The sequence below is a fragment of the Dama dama genome, chromosome 32, assembly GCF_033118175.1.
Source record: "Dama dama isolate Ldn47 chromosome 32, ASM3311817v1, whole genome shotgun sequence".
In the NCBI taxonomy this organism is placed as follows: domain Eukaryota; kingdom Metazoa; phylum Chordata; class Mammalia; order Artiodactyla; family Cervidae; genus Dama; species Dama dama.
This window is the reverse complement of record NC_083712.1, coordinates 46,859,157-46,874,881: the sequence shown is the minus strand read 5'-3', so window position 1 is coordinate 46,874,881 and position 15,725 is coordinate 46,859,157. Positions and strand designations below refer to the sequence as shown.

The 15,725-nt window shown below is 40.1% G+C and overlaps 1 non-coding gene across 1 annotated transcript; it reads right to left on the bottom strand.

Moving 5' to 3' along the window:
* Window positions 1-11,474: 11,474 nt before the first annotated feature.
* Window positions 11,475-11,547, bottom strand: TRNAC-GCA (transfer RNA cysteine (anticodon GCA)). Its single transcript has one exon. It is a non-coding gene; the product is annotated as a tRNA-Cys (tRNA).
* Window positions 11,548-15,725: the final 4,178 nt, after the last annotated feature.

Here is a 15,725-nt window from a genome sequence, read left to right as displayed (position 1 = left end):
GTAATAACAAAATCAGTTCCGTTAGCTGGGTGTCTCAAAGCTGAGTTTTTTTCTGGAGAAGGTGACAGGGCAGTTATGATTGGCTGAGTATCCCAACAGGGTATATCAGTTTCTCCTGACTGACTCCTGTCTAGAGAGCCTCATGTTTTCATGGAGCCATGACCTATTTAACAATTATTTCTCTTTCTCCTCCTTATTTTCCAGGAGGGGTGACTACTATCTCAAGTCCTGATTCCCACCTGGGCCCCCTGTGTCTACTTTTCTCGAGTAAGAAGTTTCTTCTTCTTCTCTCGTCTAAAACCCCTTCCCTTGTCCTCCCATCCTTTCCCGTCTATCATTGTTCTTCTGTCTTTCTATCAGTTTTGAGTTCCTGTATAAGCGCTTTTGGTCTCATCTGCATGTTTTGAACCCTGCTCCACCTCTTACTTTTCTTTCATGGTCAGCTTCTTGAATTCGCCTACTCCTTTGAAAGTGAAAGTGAAAGTGAAGTCACTCAGTCGTGTCTGACTCTTTGCGACCCCGTGGACTGTAACCCACCAGGCTTCTCCATCCATGGGATTCTCCAGGCAAGAATACTGGAGTTGGTTGCCAGTTCCTTCTCCAGGGGATCTTCCCGATCCAGGGATCGAACCCATGTCTCCCGCATTGCATGCAGATGCTTTAACCTCTGAGCCATGAGGGAAGCCCCACCTACTCCTTTATCTAAGGAAATATTCCTTTCTCTAAGCCAGTGATTCCCAATAGGGAGTGAGCTGTTCTTTCAGGCGATGTTTGGCAACGAGTGGAGGAGTGTTTGTGTCACAAACTGTGGCATGGGGTGTTATTGTCCCCTGTTGACTGGAGACCAGGGATCCTGTTCAACATTCTACAATGTCCAGAGTAGATACCCCTGGCAAAGAACTACCCAGCCCAAAATATCCTTAGGGCCCTAGTGGAAGAACCTTGCTGTAAGCCTAATTCAGACCAAACTTTTGCCCCTCCAGGAAACTGAAATGCTTTATGACTGTGTTTACTTCGAGTTTTTCCTTCCCCTGTCTCCTACTTTTTCATGATCTTCTAGGATGAAAGTCAATGCTTGTTGGCTTAGCTTCCTTAATTTCCACTCACATCACTGAATAACACATGATGATGATGAAAATTATGACTCACTCAAAATTATTAAGATCTTTAACAGAATCAGTGTTCCCCTGAGCTCATCACAATCACCTTGGAAGTGAATGAAGCAGCTGCGAATACTTCTCTCATTCCACTTGTGACTTGATTATTAGCCACAGAAGCCTATGACCTTGAACTTAGATACATATTTAAACATTTGTTTAAGTATGGTACATAAAAAATCATCCTTGCTGATTTTTGTGTTGAGGAACACCAGGCGATAGCTCTTTGAAGTGAACATTGTTAAAGATGTATTTGAAGTCCAATCGCATAACTTTTTACAATATATGTGCATTTGTCAGAAATAATAGAATCAAGTAAAAAATAGACTGCTTATACAGATAGGGTGAGATGTGTAAAGCTTTACTGTGGGTGTGATTTCCCACCACGAGGCTGTGGTGCCCTTGAAAACATCAATGGATATGGCACCATTCAAAGAGACACCTTGTCCAAAGCATTTGCTTCTCTGTCTTCTCAGAGTGTTTAGTAGGATATTTTAAACACATACACACAAAACAATACATTTCTAGTAAAATAGAAAATAACCTTAACTTCTTCCTGTATTCTGTAGCTAGCAGAGACAGTTGAAGGAGTTACTTGGAATCTCTCAAGTCAGAATTGAATTATTTCCCTTCTTGGAGGAAAAGCAATGAAATATCATAAAGGAAAATCTTGGGTAAAATTTTTCATCATAATGATGGAGAGTAACTTACAAGGTTGAATTATTCAACATATTTAAAAGAAATGTTCAGCTTGCCATTTCCTTCTCCAGGGCATCTTCCTGACCCAGGGATCGATGTAGGGTCTCCTGCATTGGCAGGTGGATTCTTTACCACTGTACCACCTGAAAGTCCATATCCAATAACTACTCTTATACAAATCAAATTATGAAAAGAAAGCTTGTGATGAAGAGTGTGGCTCGGAGTTTAGACAGTTTACAACATTTAATGAAGATACTGCGTTAGTTTTTTTAAAAAAATCAATGATCAATTTATTGTTTTTTCCAATGAAAAAGGCATTTGAGAGTGTTCCCTAAAGGAAAAAAAGAGACTCCCAAGGGAGCCAGAGACTTCCTTTGTCCTTGTGACCCAAGTGACTTTAAGTCTCACCAAGAGAGTATATAGTGAAATTTCTATAGGAAAAGCCTGAACATGTACCACCAAACTCTATAAAATTAATTTCATTTTTTTCTAAATTGAAAATCAATATAATAGCCAATGATACAGGTAGAAAGTAAATTTAGACAAGGAACCTGACTGAGTTAATATCAAGATTTTGAGAATAGAGAAGGAAATAGTTCAAGAAGAGGAGTAAAGCTCTAATACTGCTACTTATAGCATTAATATTAGTAGATTTGGGTTTTTTCCCGCATATAGAAACGATTTAATTCACAGTGTCTTCTGTGAAGTTGACACATAACTCTTTCCAAGGCATTTGTTCAGAAATTGAGAATAGCTATAGTGAAATCAAATTATCTATTATGAATGCCCTTATGCCAAGTAGTATAGTTATTTAACAAGGAACAATAAAATTTACTAATGACAACTTCTGCTCTCTCTAAATTATTCATTTTTTAAAAAAAATTCAGCATCAAGAAGATAAAAAAAGAAAAATAAAGAACTTAAATAGAGTTCTTGTTTGATAGTTATTGGAAACCAGTGACTGGAAGCACTTCGTATAGTGTGTCCTACAAAGGGCTTTTTAAATTTTATTTTTTGGTTGGTTTTAAAGCTCTTAACCCCCTCCAGGCTACTTAAGGAAACACAAGTGTCAAACCACTGTTGAAGTAGTTTCCTAACTGGAGGAAGAAGACTTGAAATGAGTTGCATTTTTAATAGATTATAAACTATATCTTATTTCAAATTTTAGTAACAAATCCTCTCATTGTCCATCTGGGGTATAAATTTTTTTTTCTGTCCCTTCATTAAACTTTCAGTTAAATCCTCTAAGTGTGCCATCCTGACTAATAGATGCTAAGTAAGAAAAGTTAGCTAACACATACTCCACTGATAAATCACAGTCTCCTTGCACTGTGCTCCCAGACTGTGTTTTCCTCCGGAAACACTTTCCATTGTCCCCTGCCAATGCAGGAGAGAGACGTGAGTTCAATTCCTGGGTCAGGAAGATCCCCTGGAGATGGGCATGACGACCCACTCCAGTATTCTTGCCTGGAGAACCCCATGGACAGAGGAGCCTGGCAGGCTGCAGTCCATAGGGTCCCAGAGAGTCAGACATGACTGAAGTGACTTAGCATGCATGTAGACAGCGTTAAGAAAAACCAAAAAAGATATGGGAAGCATCAAGATTTGATCTCTAGTTCCAGAACCAGAGATCAAATTGCCAAGTTTTGCTATCATAGAGAAAGCTAGGGAATTCCAGAAAAACATCTACCTCTGTTTCATCGACTACGCCAAAGCCTTTGTGTGGATCATAATGAACTGTGGAAAGCTCTTAAAGAGATGGGAATACAAGACCATCTTACCTGTCTCTTGAGAAACCTGTATGTGGGTCAAGAAGCAACAGTTAGAACCCTGTATGGAACAACTGATTGGTTCAAGATTGAGAAAGGAATACAACAGGGCTGTCAGCTGTCACCCTGTCTGTTTAATCTATATGGTGAGCACATCATGAGAAATGCTGGGCTGGATGAGTTACAAGCTGGAATCAAGATAGGTGGGAGAAACATCAATAACATCAGATGTGCAGATTATATCACTCTAATGACAGAAAGTGAAGAGGAGCTAAAGAACCTCTTGATGAGGGTGAAAGAGGAGAGTGAAAGAGCCAGCCTAAAACTGAATATTTAATAAACTAAGATCATGGCATCGGCCCTATTACTTCATGGCAAATAGAAGGAAAAAGGTGGAAGTAGTGACAGAGTTCCTCTTCTTGTCTCTAAAATCACAGCAGACAGTGATGGCAGCCATGAAATCAGAAGAGATTGCTTCTTGGCAGGAAAGGGATGACAAATCTAGACAGTGTGTTGAAAAGCAGAGACACTACTCTGCTGACAAAGGTCTGTAAAGCCAAGGCTGTGGTCTTCCCCATGGTCACGCATGGTTTTGAGAGCTGGACTGTAAAGAAGGCGGAGCTCTGAAGAATAGATGCTTTTGAACTGTGGTGCTGGAGAAGGCTCCTGAGAGTCCCTTGGACTGCAAGGAGATCAAACCAATCAACCTTAAGGGAAATCAACCCGGAATACTCATTGGAAGGACTGATGCTGAAGCTGAAACTTCAGTATTTGTCATCTGATGTGAACAGCTGACCCATTTGAAAAGACCCTGATGCTGGGAAAGATTGAAGACAGAAGGAGAAGGGGATGACAGAGGATGAGATGGTTGGATGGCATCACCGACTCGATGGACATGAGTTTGAGCAAGCTCTGGGAGTTGGTGATGGACAGGGAGGCCTGGCGTGCTGCAGTCCAGGGGTAACAAAGAGTCGGACACAACTGAGCGACTGAACAACAGCAGCAGCAGCAGCAAGATACTAGCAGGAGCTGGAAGCCTGCCCCGACCTGGGCGATCAGAGGAAGCTGGCAGTGACCAGGGAGGCCAGCCTCGTGAGCTGGCTCCCAGTGCTAGAAGACGTGCTTTCTCCGCTCTGGTGTCAGCTGGCCTCCTGCTTGGATAGGGGGACCTGAAGCAGTGTGGGAAATTGGTGGAGAGTGTAGGGAGAAGTCCCAGTGATTCCCTCTGTCTCCTTAGGCTGCAGGTCCCTCTGGGTGGGCCCTCCTGGCCACAGTTCCCCAGTGGTGGGCCGCCCCTCCCCTACTCAGCAGGCGCGTGGGATCTTTCTCATGCTGGTCTCATTGCACCCCAGTGCTCTTCAGCTCTTCCGTCACTTTTGAAACCAGCCCACAGCTTTCATCCTCTCTAATTTTAAAAATGAAAAATTGTCTTTCCCTGTTGGATCTTGATACATACTTTATATTTTTAATTGCTATTTTGCACAGATGTCTTATTTTTCCTTGCAGTACTTATAGTCTGTATCTTTATCTATTTGGTTATTGCTGGTATAGAGGAATGACTTAAATTTTTAAATTTTTTATACAGTTTTTAAAGGTCACTTTCTATTTATAGTTATTATAAATATTGGCCATGTTCCCTGGGTTGTACAATAATCCTTGATCCTATCTTATAGCTGACAGTTTGCACCTCCCCTTCCCCTACCCTTAAATTTCTCCTCCTCTGGTAAGCATGAGTTTGTCATCTGTATCTGTGAGTCTGCTTCTTTTTTTGTTATTTTCACTAGTACTCTGTTATATTGTTCAGATTCCTCATGTAAGTGATACCATACAGTACTTGTCTTTCTCTGTCTGACTTATCTCACTTAACATAGTGCCCTCTACGTCCATCTGTGTTGCTGCAAATGGCAAGATGTCATTCTTTTTTATGGCTGAGTAATATTCCATTGTATACATGTACTGCATCTTTTTCCATTCTTCTGCAGATGGACACTTAGGTTGCTTCCATGTCTTGGCTGTTGTAAATAGTGCTGCTATGAACCATGGAGGTGCATGTATCTTTTCAAATTAGTGTTTTTCTGTTTTTGGATATATACCCCAGAGTGGAATTTATGGGTCCTATGGTAGTTCTATTTTAGATTTTTGAGAAACAACCATACTGTTTTCCATAGTACCTGCACCAATTTACATTCCCATCAACAGTATAAAAGAGTTAGAAGAATGACATTATATCTACCAACCTGGCTGTACTCTGTTATTAATTTAAGTATTTGTTGATTCATCTGTGTTTTCAATAGAAATAATTGTCTGAGAAATAATGCTTATACTTCTTATTTCTTTCACTTTGCATATACCATTGGATAAGACTTTAGTCCTATATTTGATAGTTGTGGTAATAGCATTCTTTTTTTATTACCACCTTAATTAAAATGTGTCTATGGTTTTTCCATTTTGGTATAATGCTTGTTACTGTTTTAAAAATATATAGATATTTACAAATTTAGGAAATTTCTATCTATTTCTAGTTTTTTGGGTGTTTGAATAAAAAATTGATAATAAGCATTTACCATTACTTTCTAGCATCTATTGAAATAATCATAATTCTTTAATTCCTCACTATGGTGCTATGGTGTATTGCACTGATAGATTTCCTGATGTGAAACATTCTTGCATTACTGGACTAAACCCTACTTATTCATGACTTTCTTTTTATAATATTGTTGATCACATTAGCCAGAAGGTTTTGTTCTCTCATCTGTTTAATTAACTTTGGTTCCACATTCATAAGTGAATGGAATGTTTAATTATCTTGTCAGCATCCTATCTTATTAAAGTTTTCAATATTCTAGCTTTTGACTTTATTAATCTTCATGATTCTTTTGGTGTGTTTTTATTTATCATTTAATTTATTTTTAAGTATTGCCTTCCTTCTAGTGTCATTGGGTTTTCTTTGCTATTCTTTTTCCCAACTTCCTTCATTGTTAATTAAAAAAATTTTTTTTGTTTCTGTTCTATGCATTTATGGCTATTAATTTCCTACTGCATATCACTTTAGCCATGACATAAACCTTTTTATTAAATGTTTACATAGTTCTCCACTTCTTAGTAATTTTAGATTTCCCTTAGGATTTTTTCCTTTGAAGGGGCTATTCAGTAACAAATTATTTCATTTCTATACATTCATATGGCTTTTAAACTTATTCTGTTATTGTTCTCCAATTTTTCCCTAATGTCCAGATAATACAATAGGTAAGATATAAATCTTTTAAATTTAATTTTTCTAGCTTTAATGAGGTATTATTGACAAGTAGATTGATTATACTTAGTTGTACAATGTGATTTTTAAAGGCATACAACATAATTTAATATATGTATGTATTGTGAAATGATCACCACAGTCAAGCTAATTGGCACATGCACGACCTCATGTAGTTGCCATTGTTTGTTGCTGAAGAATTGGCCTGAGACCCTGTGCTATGCCCAGGTGTGCAGTGCAGTGACTCGGTATCTCTATGCCGATCATCACAAAAGGGTCATCACAACATGCCGCTTACCCTGTGTCACCAGTTATTACATCACAAAAGGGTCATCACAACACACCGCTTACCCTGTGTCACCAGTTATTACATCACAAAAGGATTATCACAACATGCCACTTACCCTGTGTCACCAGTCACTACAATATGATTGACTGTATTCCTCATGAGGGACATTTCATTTCAGTGTCTGTTTTGTAATGGGGAGTGTGTACCCCTTAATTTCTCTCACCTATTTCACTCATCCCCTTCATGTCCTGATATTAATTTTTTTAATTTACTGAGGTTTTCATTTTGTTACTTGATATAGTTAATTTTGTGAGTGTTCTCTATCACAAAAAATCTGTGTCAATTTTTACATAGATCTAGAAATTAGTTTTTATAGCAATTTCCCCCATTTTAGCTGTTTAATTTATTTGGTCTGAGAGAGACACGTTGAAATCTTCAATTCCAGTGGCAAGTGCTGTTGTATCTATTTTTCCCGTTCTTTCTCTCCATTGTTGCTCTACATTTTTTGAGCCTATATTCTTAGGTGCATATGTTCCTGCTTTTCCTTTTTCTGCTACATATTTTTGTTCCTTTATCTTTTATGCTTTGACCCTTATTTTGTCTAATATTAACATTGCTATTCAGGCTTTTGTTTGACTTGCGTTCTGCTTTATTAATCTTGGTGTCATAAAGGTACTCTCCTACATTGGTTCTAACAGTTGTGAAATTCTGCCTATTACATGTAAATCATCAGTCCATCTGGCATTGATATTTACATATAATGTGATATAGGGACCTAATTTCACATTTTCTCCACCAAGTCAGCCATCTACTTTTTTCATCACTCATCTGAAATGTCAGCTCTATTTAGTAACATGTTTCCATACACATGTTGTACTGGTTCTGGGATTCCTATTCACTTCTGTTTGTTTATCTTTGCACCAAATAGATTAGTCTTGCTTACTAATTTTATAGTGAGTCTTAATATCACGTACAGCAAGTCCTCCTTGGTTTTTTTTTTTTTTACCTCCTGAACGTTCTTTGTATCTTGATCCTTTTTTCTGCCATATAATTTTTGGAAAAAGCTTGTTGAACTATGGACAATCTGTGGCCTCCTTTTTGGAATGCCTCAGACTAACACATTGACAGCATTTCATCTTGTGTTCACGCACATGACAGTTTTCCTCATGTGTTGTGGTAGTCGGTAATGTTATTCACTAAAGTTCTATAATTCTTTGCATACCAGGGATCACTTAGGGTACTGAGCTGGAGTCTGTTCCTGCCATCAACGCCTAATTCTTTGTAGGGCTGACGTGATAAATACACGACAAGACGATCTCCTGTATACAGTGCCCTTTAGTCAGCTTGAGCTGCCCTGATAAATATCATAGACGGTGGCTTAACCACAAAAGCTTATTTCCTTATGGTTTTTGGAGGCTACCAGTTCAAGAGAGAGGTGCCAGCTGATTCCATTCTGGTGAAAGCTCTCTTCCTGGCTTACGAACAGCTGCCTTCTTATGCCTGTGGTGGGCAGGGAGAGAAGGAAGGAGGGCAGGGAGAGAAGGAAGGAGGGGAGGGAGGGAGAGAGAAAAAGAGCTCTCTGATGTCTCTTCTTAAAAGGACATGAATCCTCTGGGATCACAGCCCCTCTCTTATGATCTCATTTAAACTGAATTATCTCCATAAAAGCCCTGTCTTCAAATGTAACCACAGTGGACTCTGGGGCTTCCACATGTGGATTCGGGGAACACAGTGCAGGCCACAGCAGCCCAGGCTCTTCCCCGGTAGTTCTTTGCTCCTTGGGACTAGAGATAAAAGGCAGCACGGCCCGCCCGGCCACGACTCGCTCCCCCAGCTGAACTCCTTCTTGTCTTCATCCTACCATGCTGTGGCAGCTCACATTTCAGTATGGTTGTGAAAGTGCTTGAAGGGTATTCCTTTGGAAACCCGGAAATGCAGGGCAGGGCAGGAGAATTTTGCTCATTTTTCTTATTGCTCCAGGCCCAGTTGGGAAAAGTGGAAAACGGATGAAGTATTCATGCCACTCCTTCTACTCTTTTAGCAGGAAGAGACTGCTCTCTCTCATGGGGCAAAGCATCAGTTGATCACACTCTGGTTTTTCCCCAACCAGTTCCATCAGCTTTATAGCTAGGAACTTCTTCCAGATGCTGGCCTTAAATCAGTTGTATTCATTTTCAGCATTGTTGTAAGCTTTTCTAACTTCAAAGATATTTAGTTGGAAGGCGGAGAGGCTAGCTCAACACCCTTTTAAATGGAAATGACCAAATTTACCAGTTTTCATATGAAGTAAATGTATGTTTTTTGGCCCCCCACACAAAAAAATCTCAAAACAAAACACCCAGGATACTGGGTGTTGAAATAGGAATTTTTATGAGTGTTTAAATAAAATCCATATTTTCAATCATAGCTATCTTTTTTTCTTTTTTGTGGGCATGTCACCAGTACTGTGAAACTTCTATAGGCCAAATAAATGAAGAGAAGTCTGCCAGAATCACAAGTGATATTGAAATGGGTTTGGATGTTTTTAAAGATTTTAGTGTTTTTCTCTATTTATCTCAAGAGTACAATAGTTCTGTTAAATGCTTTCTGGATAGTGAACTCTTTTGTGGTTTTGATCAATAGAAATTCTTCTTCAATTACATATGGTATTATGTGATGGCAATCTATTATAAAATCATTTCCATAGTTTCTAGTGTTGATAATAAACAATTTATACAAATGTATTTTATCTTTCATATTTTGAAGACTGACATAGTGTTTCTCTAAACTTAAAAAACTCCATCATTTTAGGGTTGGAAATTTTTCTTGATAAATTCTTGTAGTGAGGAAGGACTTGCCTTATTGTGATGATCTATCGTGGACTTCCTGGTGGCTCAGCTGTAAAAAATCCGCCTGCAGTGCAGAGCTGCAGGAGATTCAGAGTTCGATCCCTGGGTCTGGAAGATCCCCTGGAGGAGGGCATGGCAATCCACTGCAGTATTCTTGCCTGGAGAATCCCATGGATAGAGGAGCCTGGTGGACTACAGTCCACAGGGTTGCAAAGAGTGGGACATGACTGAAGCAACTTGGCACACAAGCACGCGATGATACATAGTGTAGTGTTTTAAGAACAAAGACTTAGGAATCAGCACTTCTGTTTAACCTTGAGTGAATAATTAAAGCTTTCTAAATTTTAGTGTTGTAATACATAAAATGTAAATTATAATAAAACCTACCTTATAGTGTTCACATGATATTTACAAGACTAATTTAGCATAGTGCTTGCCATAAACGAACATACCTTAAAAGTTGGCTACTGTTAAGTATTACTGTCCTTGTGAACAAAGATTAAATGAAATTTTCTATCTTTTATCTTCTAAAATAGCATTTTCCAGGCCAAACGATAGTATATACTAATAACATTTCTACACACTGGAGCCCATAAGTGAGGGAAAAAAAGCAAAGGTTAACTAGTTTTGCTGAAGGATGTCTTGGAAGGAACTTAGAAAATCATAAAATATGCCTGCTCCTTGAAATCTTAGAGGAAGATTGCCAGATCACTTTGTGATCATGTCATATTTCCTGTATTGAGAATGAAAGTACGTACAGCATTTGTATATGGGAACCAATAGCCGTTTCTTAGTATTTTCCAGCTTAAACCAATAAGAAAAAACACGATACAAGCTCTTGTTAAAGAGAACTCAGAATTTTGTCCTTCCAGCAATTTCAAAAATCATGTTTTCATCTCAGACATCTAGTTTCAACCTCAAATGACTAAATGGAGGAATTATTCTGTAGAGATATCTACTCTCCCGGTGCTAATCCGTTGTTCCAAGAGCAGCATCCTGATGCCTGATTTATTTTTCTTCTGCATGAGTCTCCTGACTGGAGAAGCAAAGGCAGAGGCCCTGGGTGAGACCCGCACTGGAGGACACTTTGTGCTGTGAAGGAAAGATGTGTGAAGACTGCTGGTGGCAAGGCTCCTCTCTTCTGCTGCCCTATGAGTAGGTGCCTGCACCCAGCCTTCTCCTTCAGAAGTTGGTTAATGGTCCTCAGTGGCCGTTTGATTATGCCCACAGGGATATTACCGCTACTCAAGTGAAAGTGGCTCGGTCGTGTCCAACTCTTTGCAACCCACGGACTATCCAGTCCATGGAATTCTCCAGGCCAGAATACTGGAGTGGGTAGCCTTCCCCTTCTCCAGGGTGTCTTCCCAATCCAGGGATCGAACCCAGGTCTCCCATATTACAGGCAGATTGTTTACCAGCTGAACCACTAGGCATGCCAAAGAATACTGGAGTGGGTATCCTATCCCTTCTCCAGCAGATCTCCCTGACCCAGGAATCGAACCAGGGTCCCCTGCATTGCAGGCAGATTCTCTACCAACTGAGCTATCAGGGAAGCCCACCTCTACTAAAGGCGTTTATTAAATTATTCCTATCAATCACATACACTATTTTTCCAGTTAGCTGTTGCTGTGTAACAAATTATCTCAAAACTGAAAACAATGACCTTTTCTTTTTTCATGACTTTTATGAATCTTAAATTTAGGCAGGACTGAGTAAGCTGATTCTTATTTAAAAATACTTATTATTTATTTGGCTGCCTTGGGTCTTAGCTATGGTGCCGGGTCTCTCTGGTTGTGGTGCCCAGACTTAGTTGCTCCATGGCATGTTCCCCAACCAGGGCTCAAACCCACGTCCCCTAAACATTGGGATAATATAAGGTGGATTCTTAGCTACTGGACCAGCAGGGAAGTTTCTGAGCTGATTACTTAACTGGAGTCACTTGGTGGCCTTGAGGGTCTAAGAATGACAGCTGCCTTAGAGTGGTGTAAAGCCCTCCACATGGTGCCTACAGTAGGGTGGATGGACTTCTTACATACTTGATGCCTTCCCCAGAATGAGTGTTCTGAGATAAGAAGAGAGAAAGAGGAAGACTTCTGGCCTGGTCCCTGAAGTCACTCAGGATTATTTCCACCTCATTTTATTAGTAAAACGCGAGTCACGGGCCCAGTCCAGATCTAAAGAAAGGGTGGGTGAATACACAGGATCATGAACCGGGAGGGAACGGTTCACTAGCTATCTTTAGAGACTAGTCTCTCTGAGAGGAATTAGATGAAAATAATTGTTTCAGTCCTGCCGTAATTCCAGTGATGCTTTTGCAGCCCTTATCAGTTGGCACCTTGGAGACCTCCTGGTTGGCCTCCTCCTTGCTCAGGCTCTCTTCATGTCGATGACCTATACTGGGTGCTGCAGGATATGTCGACAGAATTCTCGATGGGAACTTGCTTAAGCTGAGTTCAAGAGTCTTTGCCATGTGTGGCTGATCAAGAATCTAAATTCACAGCACCGAAACTCAGATCACCTGCTGCACTCCCACTTCGGTAAAAATCTGGTTGGAATTCTCAGCTCGCCCAATTCTTCACTATACAGCTCTGACCCCATGTTTAATGTGTATCACCACTCCAGTTTTATACATCCCTGTATAACTCAGATCTTAAATAACTGTTGCACAACATCTGCTGATACTTCTCTCAGTGCTATTTATTATTGAAATACTCCTCTTCCTGCTTCCGTCCTTCCTCCTACGGTTTAGTCAACTGGAAATCAAGTGATCCTTTAAAAATCCCGCAGACTCTTGACACTTCTCTACTCGGAGCCCATTGGTGTCTACTCTTCTTACTTAAGTAAAATCCAGAGTTCTTACAATGATTTATGATGCCTGATGCGATGTACACCTGCTTTTCCCTCCCTGTTCTCTTATACACTTGTTCACTTGTCCATTCATTTCGCAAGTATCTACTTAGTGCTACTGTGTGCTAGACACTGTCTCGTGTGCAGAGAATAAGTGACCAGAGTAAAGAAAAACGCTGTCTTTGTGGAGTTGCACCACCCGCTCACGGTTCTATCTCCTCGGTGGTCTCCTTGCAGTTCCTGAAGACTTCGAAGCATCTTCCCATCTCTGGCCTTCGTGTCTGTTGCTCTCTCCGTTTGGGAATGCTCTTCTCCCAAACATTCACACAGCTTGCCCCCTCACTTCATTTATGTTCAAGCATCACTTCTGCAGAATCTGTTTCTTGACTATTCTATAGAAAATAGTGGCTACCCCTATACCATATTATCTTACCCCTCTCAGTAGTATTCATCACCATATGATAAGCTGTCTGATTGTTGCTTATTATCTGCCTCTTTCTAGACTAGAAGAAAATCTATATGGAGAGAGCTCAGCTGTGTTGTAACTCTGTCCAGATCATAGTGGGCATTCAATAAGTGCTTGTCGAATACCTTTTTGGATTCAATAATATGAATTCTGTTAACAGAAAACCAAATGGCTTTTCAGTGATCACAAGCCCCCTCAGTCAGTCTGTTCAGGGGCTCAGCCATGCCCGACCCCGTGGACCGCAGCACTCAGGGCCTCCCTGTCCGTCACCAACTCCCTGAGCCTGCTCGTGCTCACGTCCACTGAGTCAGTGGTGCCATCCAGCCGCCTCATCCTCTGTCATCCCCTACTTGTTGGGATTTTTAGTTTATCTAGGCCATTTAGCTGCAGATGAGATTGCATTGGTGATTTGAATTCCTTCTCTCAAGGTTAAACATTGACCTGCGCTGCATGCGTGCTGAGTCGCTTTAGTCATGTCAGACTCTTTGTAACCGTATGGACTGTATCCGCCAGGCTCCTCTGTCCATGGGATTCTCCAGGCAAGAATACTGGAGTGGGTTGCCATGCCCTCCTCCAGGTAATCTTCCTGACCCAGGGGTTGAACCTGCGTCTCTTGCGTATCCTGCAATGGCAGGCGGATTCTTTATCACTAGTGCCACCTGAGAAGGTACTATATTTACCTAAAGTAGCATAAAGAGATAGCTTAAGCCCTATTCCATGGTTACACAGAATAGTTTAAAGCCTCATTTGTGTTTCATTAAGAGAAAATATATGGGAGAAGATCTTGAGTCATCTTTAAATTATCCATATTTTCATATTCATGTATAATGCTCACTCACAATTTATTTTGTTAGGCAATAAACAGCAAATGTTGGTTTATTTTAATTAAAAAGCTACTCAAATTAAACCAACACCATTTAAAGTTCCATTACATAAAATGGACCATCATACATTATGCAGTAACTTCAGCGATACAAATACAATGAACTGAATAGAATTAAATTTGTCAGTGGAGTTCCTTAAATTGACTTACGCACTAAATACCTCTTGTTTGTCATTCAGAGACTTTAGATGCTGCCTTGGTAGGCCACGCTGCATGTATAGACAGATTTCTTTGTTATTAACATTTTTTCTTTATTCTTTTTTTTAATTGTGTTTGTTTTTGAAGCTCTTTATTTTATGTTGGATCATAGCCAGTTAATGTTGTGATAGCTTCATGCGCACAGCAGAGTAACTCAGCCATACTTAGACATATATCCAATCTCCCTGAAAACCCCCTCCCATCCAAGTTGCCACATAACTTTGAGCAGAGTTCCCTGTGCTATACAGTAAGTCCTTGTTAGTTAACCATTTTAAATATAGCAGTATGTACACAGTTAGGGAGTTTGGGAAACAACATTTACGTAGACAGGTTTATTTCAGTCTTTTCTATCTTTAACTTTCAAGTTGCACAGAAATTTGAGCTATTTTGACAATATTAACTCAAAAAGGGGGGGGTAGTTATAATGGATACTGAGTTCTTCTGGTTGATCTGAAGCAATATTAAATAAATTATCATCATTACTCATGAAGGAAATATTAATATCATTGATAACTTCACACAGGAGTCAGCAAATCCAGGTTGCAGGACAGGCCTGCCTACCACTTATTTTTGTTCAGTCTGAGACCTAACTGTGGTTTTTTTAAAATTTTTAAATGACTGGAAAAAATCACATGGACCACATTTCATGACATGTGCACATTTTATGAAATTCAAATTTCAGCATCTGTAAGTAAAGTTTCATTGGATACAGTCTCAACTGCTTGTTTACACATTGTCTATGGCAGCTTTCATGCTTGCTCAGATGGTAAGGGATTTGCCTGCAATGGGATAGACCCAGGTTTGATCCCTGGGTCAGGAAGATCCCCTAGAGAAGGGAATGGCTACCCACTCCAGTATTCTTGCCTGGAGAGTTCTATGGACAGAAGAGCATGGTGGGCTACAATCCATGGTGTCCCAAAGAGTTGGACATAACTGAGTAACTGGCGCTTTCACTTTTGTGGCAGCTTTCAAGGAGAGTTGAATAGTGTCAAGAGGGATCATTTGACCCCAATTCTCAAAATAGGAACTGACTGTACTTTTCCAGAAAAAACTTTGCTGACTCTGATTTAGTATGCTGATTTCTCTACTTTTCTCAGTAGAACATATACATCAAAATTAAGTGAAGAAAAGCAAAATGCAGACTTGCCATCTCTCCCTTGGACAGTCCTGCTCCTTGGCTGTGGAGTAGTTTCAGGCTGTACTGAGGAGTCCATAGCATTGGGGTGGGGACTCCCTGACCTACTGCACATGTCCTTCTAGTGAGGCCCATGTGGATTTATTTCTTGGTTCACTGTCTCTCATTCATTCTGTGCATTAATGTAAATAACATTTCCCA